This window comes from Camellia sinensis, chromosome 3 (genome assembly GCF_055761805.1).
Source record: "Camellia sinensis isolate YWXY chromosome 3, ASM5576180v1, whole genome shotgun sequence".
Classification (NCBI taxonomy): domain Eukaryota; kingdom Viridiplantae; phylum Streptophyta; class Magnoliopsida; order Ericales; family Theaceae; genus Camellia; species Camellia sinensis.
The window spans coordinates 104,223,355-104,231,780 of record NC_138963.1 but is presented as its reverse complement, the minus strand read 5'-3'; the positions used below and the strand labels follow the sequence as shown (position 1 = coordinate 104,231,780).

At 34.1% G+C, this 8,426-nt stretch overlaps 1 long non-coding RNA gene across 1 annotated transcript; it reads right to left on the bottom strand.

The window, feature by feature from the left end:
* Nucleotides 1-3,373: 3,373 nt before the first annotated feature.
* Nucleotides 3,374-5,974, bottom strand: LOC145821089 (uncharacterized). The gene is made up of 4 exons (XR_014363133.1): nucleotides 5,795-5,974; nucleotides 5,661-5,715; nucleotides 4,422-4,474; nucleotides 3,374-3,416 (listed from the first exon to the last, which is right to left on the bottom strand). It is a non-coding gene; the product is annotated as an uncharacterized LOC145821089 (long non-coding RNA).
* Nucleotides 5,975-8,426: the final 2,452 nt, after the last annotated feature.

Here is an 8,426-nt window from a genome sequence, read left to right as displayed (position 1 = left end):
TGGTTTCTCATTCAATTAATAAAAAAATACCTGTAATAAAACTAACATACAAAATATTAACTCCCATTCAAATACCTGTAATAAAACTAACAGATAAAATAATAACTCCCATTCAAATAACAAATGAAGCATTAATTCAGTTTCTCATTCAATTAATATCCAATCACCATTACCCACAAAATAACATATCCAAATCCAAAAATCATGTTTTAACATAACCAATACATCCACCACAATAAATTATATTCATCTCCTAACCAGATATACCATAAAAGGTAATTGTAAACCTCAAAAAATGGGATCTATTTAGCCTTGAAAAACCTCAAACATTGAGGAAGAACTTGTATTCCAGCTCATACATAAAACCAGAACATTTTCACAAAGTTTGAGTTCGTACCAAGGTTCGAATCAAGGAATATGCAGGTAGCTGCTTCTAATTATAAGTTGCAAAAAAAAAAAAAAAAAAAAAAAAGAAGCCAAAGGAGCATTTGAATGTCCCAAGTAAATCAAATCATCACTGCATTTTGCTCATCACCAGTTTGTTTCATATGTGCATTTTTTGTCAACACTTGATTGGAACCAGCAGTTTTGCAATTTCAGTAAATGTTGTATAGTCATACCATGGATAACCTGCAAGTGATTACAATTAGAAAGACCGCCTATTTAAATCATATTCACTTCGCAGGGGCACCAAAACACCTGATCAGTTCAAAGAAATCACAGAATGTAATATGGCATTTGCTACTATTTCACATTAATAGACAATGACATTCAAGTAGACAAAACAGAAACTAAATTTAAACTCTAGAATATCTTAAATGAGAAAAAACCAAATGTTAAGAAGGCAGCTTGTCACGACCCGAACCTGCCCCTATGGGTTAAGGACGTGACCGGCCAGTAACCCTAAGATTACCTACGGCCTCAATCAAAACAGACTAAGACATCAGAGTAAAGGGGGCCAAAAAGGAAGCAGAATTTGAAAACTTTGTCCATAGAGCCGTGCTTATATGCGCATCAACAGACCATATTCAGTCACGTTAATAACCCACGTCAAAAGTATAGTTTCACAAAGTCCATTACAGACAGGATCATCCAAAACGAGCCAACCTATGGCAGACTAATTACCGACAGATATACATAAAGTCCTTGCCGGCGAGGCAAAATATAATTACATAACAAAAGGGCAAGGCAAGTCTCAAAAGTGAGACGCAAGGCTGACTTCCTCAAAACTCGGATTTTTCCTAGCAGACTTCATTGGGGCTGGGTTTGGACTTCCCTTGGCTCACCTACAAACACATGAATGAGCGTGAGCGATAGCCCAGTGAATAATATCAAACACAGAAGTCATATAAACAATATGTACATTATACGGAGTCTAGATCAAGTGACTATAGTTCTAACATGTTGGCCTTTGGCCCATTCTGATTTGCATCTACGTCAAAACGGCCTTTGGCCCACTCATTCATGTCAAAACGGCCTTTGGCCCATCCATTTATGTCAAAACGGCCTTTAGCCCATTCATTTACATCAAAACGGCCTTTGGCCCATTCATTTATATCAAAACGGCCTTTGGCCCATTCATTTACATCAAAACGGCCTTTGGCCCATTCATTTACATCAAAACGGCTTTTAGCCCATTCATTTATATCAAAACGGCCTTCGGCCCATTCATTTATATCAAAACGGCCTTCGGCCCATTCATTTATGTCAAAACGGCCTTTGGCCCATTTATGCATTCATATTGGACTTACGTCCACAATCCCAATTAGCAGTTCATAAGGCTTAAAAATGGGGTAAACAATTGGACATTCACAAGCATTCAAATATCGATATTACTCACAGTGATCGGCTTGTGGATTTGCCCTGGAGCTTGACCCTACACATTTCATGAACACAAGAGGGTCACTAACAGTTCAATCCATTCTTTAATTCACGTATTCCTCTTTAGGCTTTATTCTTATCTCATTAACTCATTTACGCCATTTAACACATGCCTAAGAGTGATTACAAGTGAAACAGAATGGAAAACGAAACACAGAATGCATGAACGAAATTTCAGAAAACAGGGTCCCCGCTCGAGCGTGGACTTACCCGCTCGAGCGGACCCTTAAGGCCTGCAAAAGTACTGGTTGCATGAAAAATACGCTCGAGCGTTAAATAGGGCGCTCGAGCGGAAGGCCTGTCAAAATAGCTCCCACGCTCGAGCGTCGACTTCCCCGCTCGAGCGGTAACCATGTCTGCAGAAAATGCTGGGAGCTCGATTTCTTCGCTCGAGCGTCACTTCACCCGCTCGAGCGGACATCGAAAATCTGGGTTTTCCAGATTGATTTCTTGAGCTCCATCTTGACATTCAAAGGCTCTAAATGCATGATTTCGGTCCAAACTTAGCATAATCATGTATTAACATGGTACAAACATAGAATTACAACATATTGAAGTTCAATTTCATAATTTATTTACATGCATGGCTCATTTTCCACCAATTCATTACCAATGTAACCATTTCATGCATTCAAAGCTTCTACTTCCATGGATTGTACATGCATGTGACATATAACCTTCATCCTCATCTCATATGATGAAAAGATGGTCAAATACATGGATTTCAACCAAAATTGCAACATGAGTCATGTGATTCAAGCTCAAATATGCAAATTCAAAAAAATTCATACATGCATGCATATATAGTCTTCAAATTCATCAAAACCAACTCCTTCCATGTTCTTTAACATTCTTTCAACTTTGAACTTACAAATTACAACAAGAGTCCATGAATTCACTCACCTAAGAGCTTCAACACTCAAGCTCTAGCCAAATCTTGAGCTAGATCTTCAAATTCCCAAGTCTTGAGCCCAAATTACACAAGTCTCTCCCTTTCTCTCTCTACAATCGGCCCTCTCTTCTCTTCTTTGAGTTTAATATCAGTCAAAATGAGACTAGGGAGGGAGAGATTGAGTGTTTAAAGCTTGACAACAAAATCCACTAAGGCCAAGATTATAATAATAGAATAGTTGGGCTCTAATTCATCAATTTAATCGGTTTAATCTAACCCAAATCAATTTTCAATTAAATTTCACCGTAGGCTCTAAAAATTATGCCTATCACAATGGCGTAATCAATTTCGGGTTCCGTGGCCGATAAGGCCTCCAATTTAATTTTTGAAGTGGTAAAATCAAACAGATATTCCTACGGTGAACAGATAGAAATTCAAAACCACATATTTTCACATAATGGCATACAAAACCATAACAAACACATAATCGTATACACATTAAGGACCAATTAGTATAATACAGAACAGGGGTGTCACACAGCTACATAATAAGTCCAAAGATTTAAGCCCCATCTGGCTGGATGAAAGGATTCGCAATCTCATCAGTAGCTGATACAAGCATCACGACAGTTCCCCTACACACCTGCAATAGAACCAACAACAAATATTTAACCAAGAATTCTTCAAAGTATTGCAACTTCTCTTCTCATCTTTTGGGATAGGAAAAGTATATACAACTTTTGGATGGCACTTCTAAGAATACTTTCCAAGATATTTTATCCAATTTTATATAAAAGAAGCAGTACTCCTTAAATAAAATCCACCTCACATGATGCACCACCAATTTCCATCAAACCTTTTGAATCAAAACATCGGAAAAATTATATAACAGCCAAAACTTCACTAATATAATTTTCAATTTTCTGAAAATTGAAAATTATGAGACGGTATTTTTATTCTTTAGTATTTCTGGCTAAAAAAAAAAAACAGAACAGAATTCTGGTGTTTCTCTGAAAACTGGTTCTTTTTTAACTCCTTTTTTTTTTTTCCTGAAAATAGTTCTTGAGAATAATGAACTACAAATTTTCAATTCTATTTTCTGTTTTACGTGACTTCTAGAATAGAAAACTCTTTTCAAAAACTCCAACAAATACAAAGCCCATAATAACCCTTGTTTCCCATTTAAGTGTTGAGAAAAAAGAATTTGCAGTATCAAAACCTAAAGACTCATGCATAATTTGATGCTCTCCCAAAGATGCAGCAAAACTTGTTGCCTGCTTAATAAAAAAAATTTAAAAAAAACAAAAAAACAAAAAGAAACAATGCAAAGCTTCATTTATGAAACCAAATTTCTTGTTGAACATACCAAGCTACTGAACTTTTATAAAAGGAGCCTACTACATATAAAACTTGTTATCTATGTCCCGGCCAAGGTATTTCATGGTTTCAGTTAGTCTAAATACTCCAGTTCTTTACCCTAATTAAAACTTAATCAAAACAAAAATGTAAGAATTTTTCAATTCAGATTTTTTTTAAAAATCTCATAAAGAGGATTTTCCACAAAAATTAAAAATCTTTGCAGTACATTAAAGATAAGAACTCCATTGCAAATTTTATGTTCAAATTTTAATGACTACAGAGAACATACGATTAAGCCAAGATGCCTGGTCTGATCAGTAGTCTTCAGTGGATCATCTGGATCTGCAGCAAAAGCACAAGTCAAAATCATTCTTCCCACACTCAAATCAGAAGCTAATGCTTTATTCAGAGTTGGTTTGACAAATATTTGTAGACTGAAGGAAAAAAACATAGTACTGCTCAAACCTAATCCAAGACAAACAACTTCTTAAAATGATTATGACATTTATCTGTAGTTATGAAGACTATCTCTAAGAGTGCACATGTTGCTGAGTGCACATTTTGGCAGCCATTACATAGCAAGAGAGATTTCAAGTACAACAATGAAAGCAAACCTCTGAGCCCAAATTCAAAGCTTCAAATGCAAAGATGACTTCATAAATGGTCACCCCTTTAATGTAAAAGTTGTAGGCTTCCAACACTCAATTGGTGTGGGGACGACAAACATTCACTACTCTGATTAAGCTCTCATGATTAGCCAACAGCTAAGTCAATATTTGAAAATCACATGATTATGCATAAGCCACCATAAGTTACATAGATGGTCCACCATAAACCATGGATGACAACTAAATTTGTCCAAAGCTCGCACTTGGACAGTAGAAAATATCAGTTTGTGTATGCAACTGAAGTGTTCAAGACATCATATAAATCAGTAAGAAGTAGTGTTGGCTTGACAAAGTTGCTAGCTGATCTCACACCAGCCTCAGGGTTACTTATAAAGCTCCATTGAATGAATCAACGTTTCCCTCCCGAACAAGGGTCAATGGTTTGGGGAAAAGCCTATCTCAGATCGTTTTGGAAAGTTAGAAGAATCACTAGCAACCAGAAACTCAGATGAATGTAGAAAATGAAAACGAGGTCTTTTGATAAATATAGAATAGGACTCAGACACTGACCAAAAAAGAGTTCTCATGTCTGGAGCTTCTCAAGCAAAAATTACACTAACACACCAGTTAGATATCAATATACACATGGAAAATGAAAGAAAGATTAATAGCCTCACATCACAACTACCTTTCTAACCCAAACTTCTTGTGAGCTTCCAAGTTCTTGTATTTCTTCTTAATGTTGCTTGGAAATCAAACAGTGAATACATTAACAAAGATTGTCAATTTTCCATCCCCAAAAGTACCCAAATTTAGTCACTAGTCACAATAGTAACAACCAAAACCCTAATTTCAGAACCAACAATGTCTTACAAATCAAATGAACATAAACCACGAACTAGTGATATTAGTACTTTTACCTTGTTAGTTCTTCTTCTTCTTCTTATTCTTCTTCTCTTTCTTTGAAAGGTGAACCTATATTTAATAAGAGCAAGTATTGTAATTAATAAGATATGTTATATGTCAAAAAAGCTTTGATTAAATGATTGCTCACCTCTTGGGATGAAAATGCATGAGATTGTTATTGATGTGACATTGGCCGAACAGTGGGATGACTACTAAGTGAATCCACCACCTATCATTCAATACGAGACTTAAGTTGTATATTATCTCTAGGCAATTTAAAGTAATAACTAGTAAAAATAATTAAAATACCTGTTGCCTATGCAAGGGGTTTGATGGTACAACAACTGGATCAACAGGCACGCCTGCAGCTTGCAATTGAGATTCCAAAAACTGAATTCGTGATTGAAAATCTGTGCGTATAGCCTGAATTTGTTTCTCCATTACTTCATTCATCTTCAACTCAAACTGCATTTGATACCGTTAAAGTTGCTCTTGAACTTGTTCCTGAACTTGAGTTTGGAAGAGACGATTCTGCTCTTGTGACCGCCTATATCCACCTCCAAAAACATCAGTGGGTGACGGTTCCAATCCAAATGTCCGAACACGGCTAGGTCGCTCTGGGCCCATAACTTGTGTGAAGATTTGCTCCTGTAATGCTGTAGAGTCAGTAGAAGATCCCTTCATGTGCTCTGCTAACTCATTCATTTGAGTATGCAAGTTTGAATTCAATAATTAGCCTCCAATATAAATATAAATCATATTAAAAGTCCAAAGATAAAGTAGTATCACATACCAGAACCTCATTAACTGAATCACTATTTGACGTCCCATCTTTCATGTATGCGGCCATCCACATTTGTGACCGACTAGCAGGAACCCCATTGTTCTTTTTTGTCTCCCATAAATGAAAGACAACCAAAATCTTAAGATAAATAAGAAAATTAAATAATTAAGCAATTAAATATGTGAACAAGTTAAGTAAATAAAATAAACAACTAAGCAAATAACATCTGTTTTTGTAGAACTGGTATAAATTCATTATGGTGCAAATTGTTGACACCTTTTTAGCACATATAGACAGATATAGTTGACAAAGAATGAAAAGTGTTATCCCAGTTAGGCAACCCAAGAGGGGGGGTGAATTGGGTTATTAAAAATTTCACAATATTAAATATAACACAATATTCAGAATTTGAATAAATAAAAACAAACAGAATAATAATTATCAATATAAAAGTAGAAGAGATAGAGAGAGAAAATCAAACACTGCGATTTATAGTGGTTCGGCACGCCAGGCCTACGTCCACTCCCCAAGGAACCTCCTTGAGAATTTCTTTACTATCAATTGAATAAATACACCACCAAGCTTGTGGATTTGGCACAGGGCTTACTCTTATCTATTGAGCCTCACTCAACAATAAATGCCTTACCCTTACAAAATCTCTCACAAAAATAAGGAATAAGAATAAGTGGTAATTGAACCCACTTTTACAATAATTCTCTCACAAAGAGTAGATATGAAAGTGTAAGAACAAAAACTAGACTTAGATCTGAAAGTGAAAGAGCAGAATACTCAGAATTTTGGAGCTCACAGAAATATTTTCTCTTCAAGTTCTTGATTTTTTCTCCACATCCAACACCTCTATTTATACACAAAAATATACCCGTTGGACACTCCTTGCTGACGTCATGGCTTACATAAGCACGCTCTTGACGTCATGGCTTACATAAGCACGCTCCTGATGTCATCGCTTACATAAGCAGGCTCTTGATGTCATTGCTTACATAAGCACACTCCTTAAATTTAAATAGTCAGCAAATGATAAGAATTAAAAAGATAAAAATAAGATTGATTTTTTCTTCTTGTTTTTTTCAAACATGGAGCCACCGTTTTTGTAGACAATTTAATACAAAGTTCATAACTTTCAAACAAACAAATAATTTTCTCCATCTAGTTTATAATATATATATATATACATAACTCCATCTTGTTCTTCTTGTTTAATTATAATATGATATAATTAATGTAGTGTAAAAAATTTAATAGCGCACGTGATGTATTCTGCATATAATGTTATATAAGTTCTGATCAAAATTTTGCATACAGAAAAATCTCTATAAATAATATTTATGATGGATCTAAAAATATATGTCATCTTTTAAAATATTGTATATGTTGTAAAGATTTTATACTAAATATTTTACCACTCCATATTAATTTTGTCAAAATAAGACAACCCATAAATATCAAATTTGTCAAAATAATACAACCAATCAATCATTTTTGTCAAAATAATATAATTAATCGATTTGTCAAAAGATGAATAGTAACTAACCCTATTTTTCAAAAAGTGAATAGTAAAGTTTTTGAAAATATTTAAAATAATCATTTTTGTCAAAATAATATAATTAATCGATTTGTCAAAAGATGAATAGTAATTAACCCTATTTTTCAAAAAGTGAATAGTAAAGTTTTTGAAAATATTTAAAATAATATTTAACATATATATTTTAAAAAGATAATATTATTTTATTTAAATAATATTTAACAAATATATATATTTTAAAAAGATAATAATTTGTGTCAAATAATATGTATATTAACAAATATATTTTAGACATCATCAAAATTAAATAATATGATTAACAATCTCCCCCTTTTTGATGATGGCAATATTTGTATGGATTTGACACAAAATAAATTTGACAAAATATTTGACAACCCTGCGACATATAATTTTGATAATGGTAATTTTGATAATGGTAACCCTGCAACATAT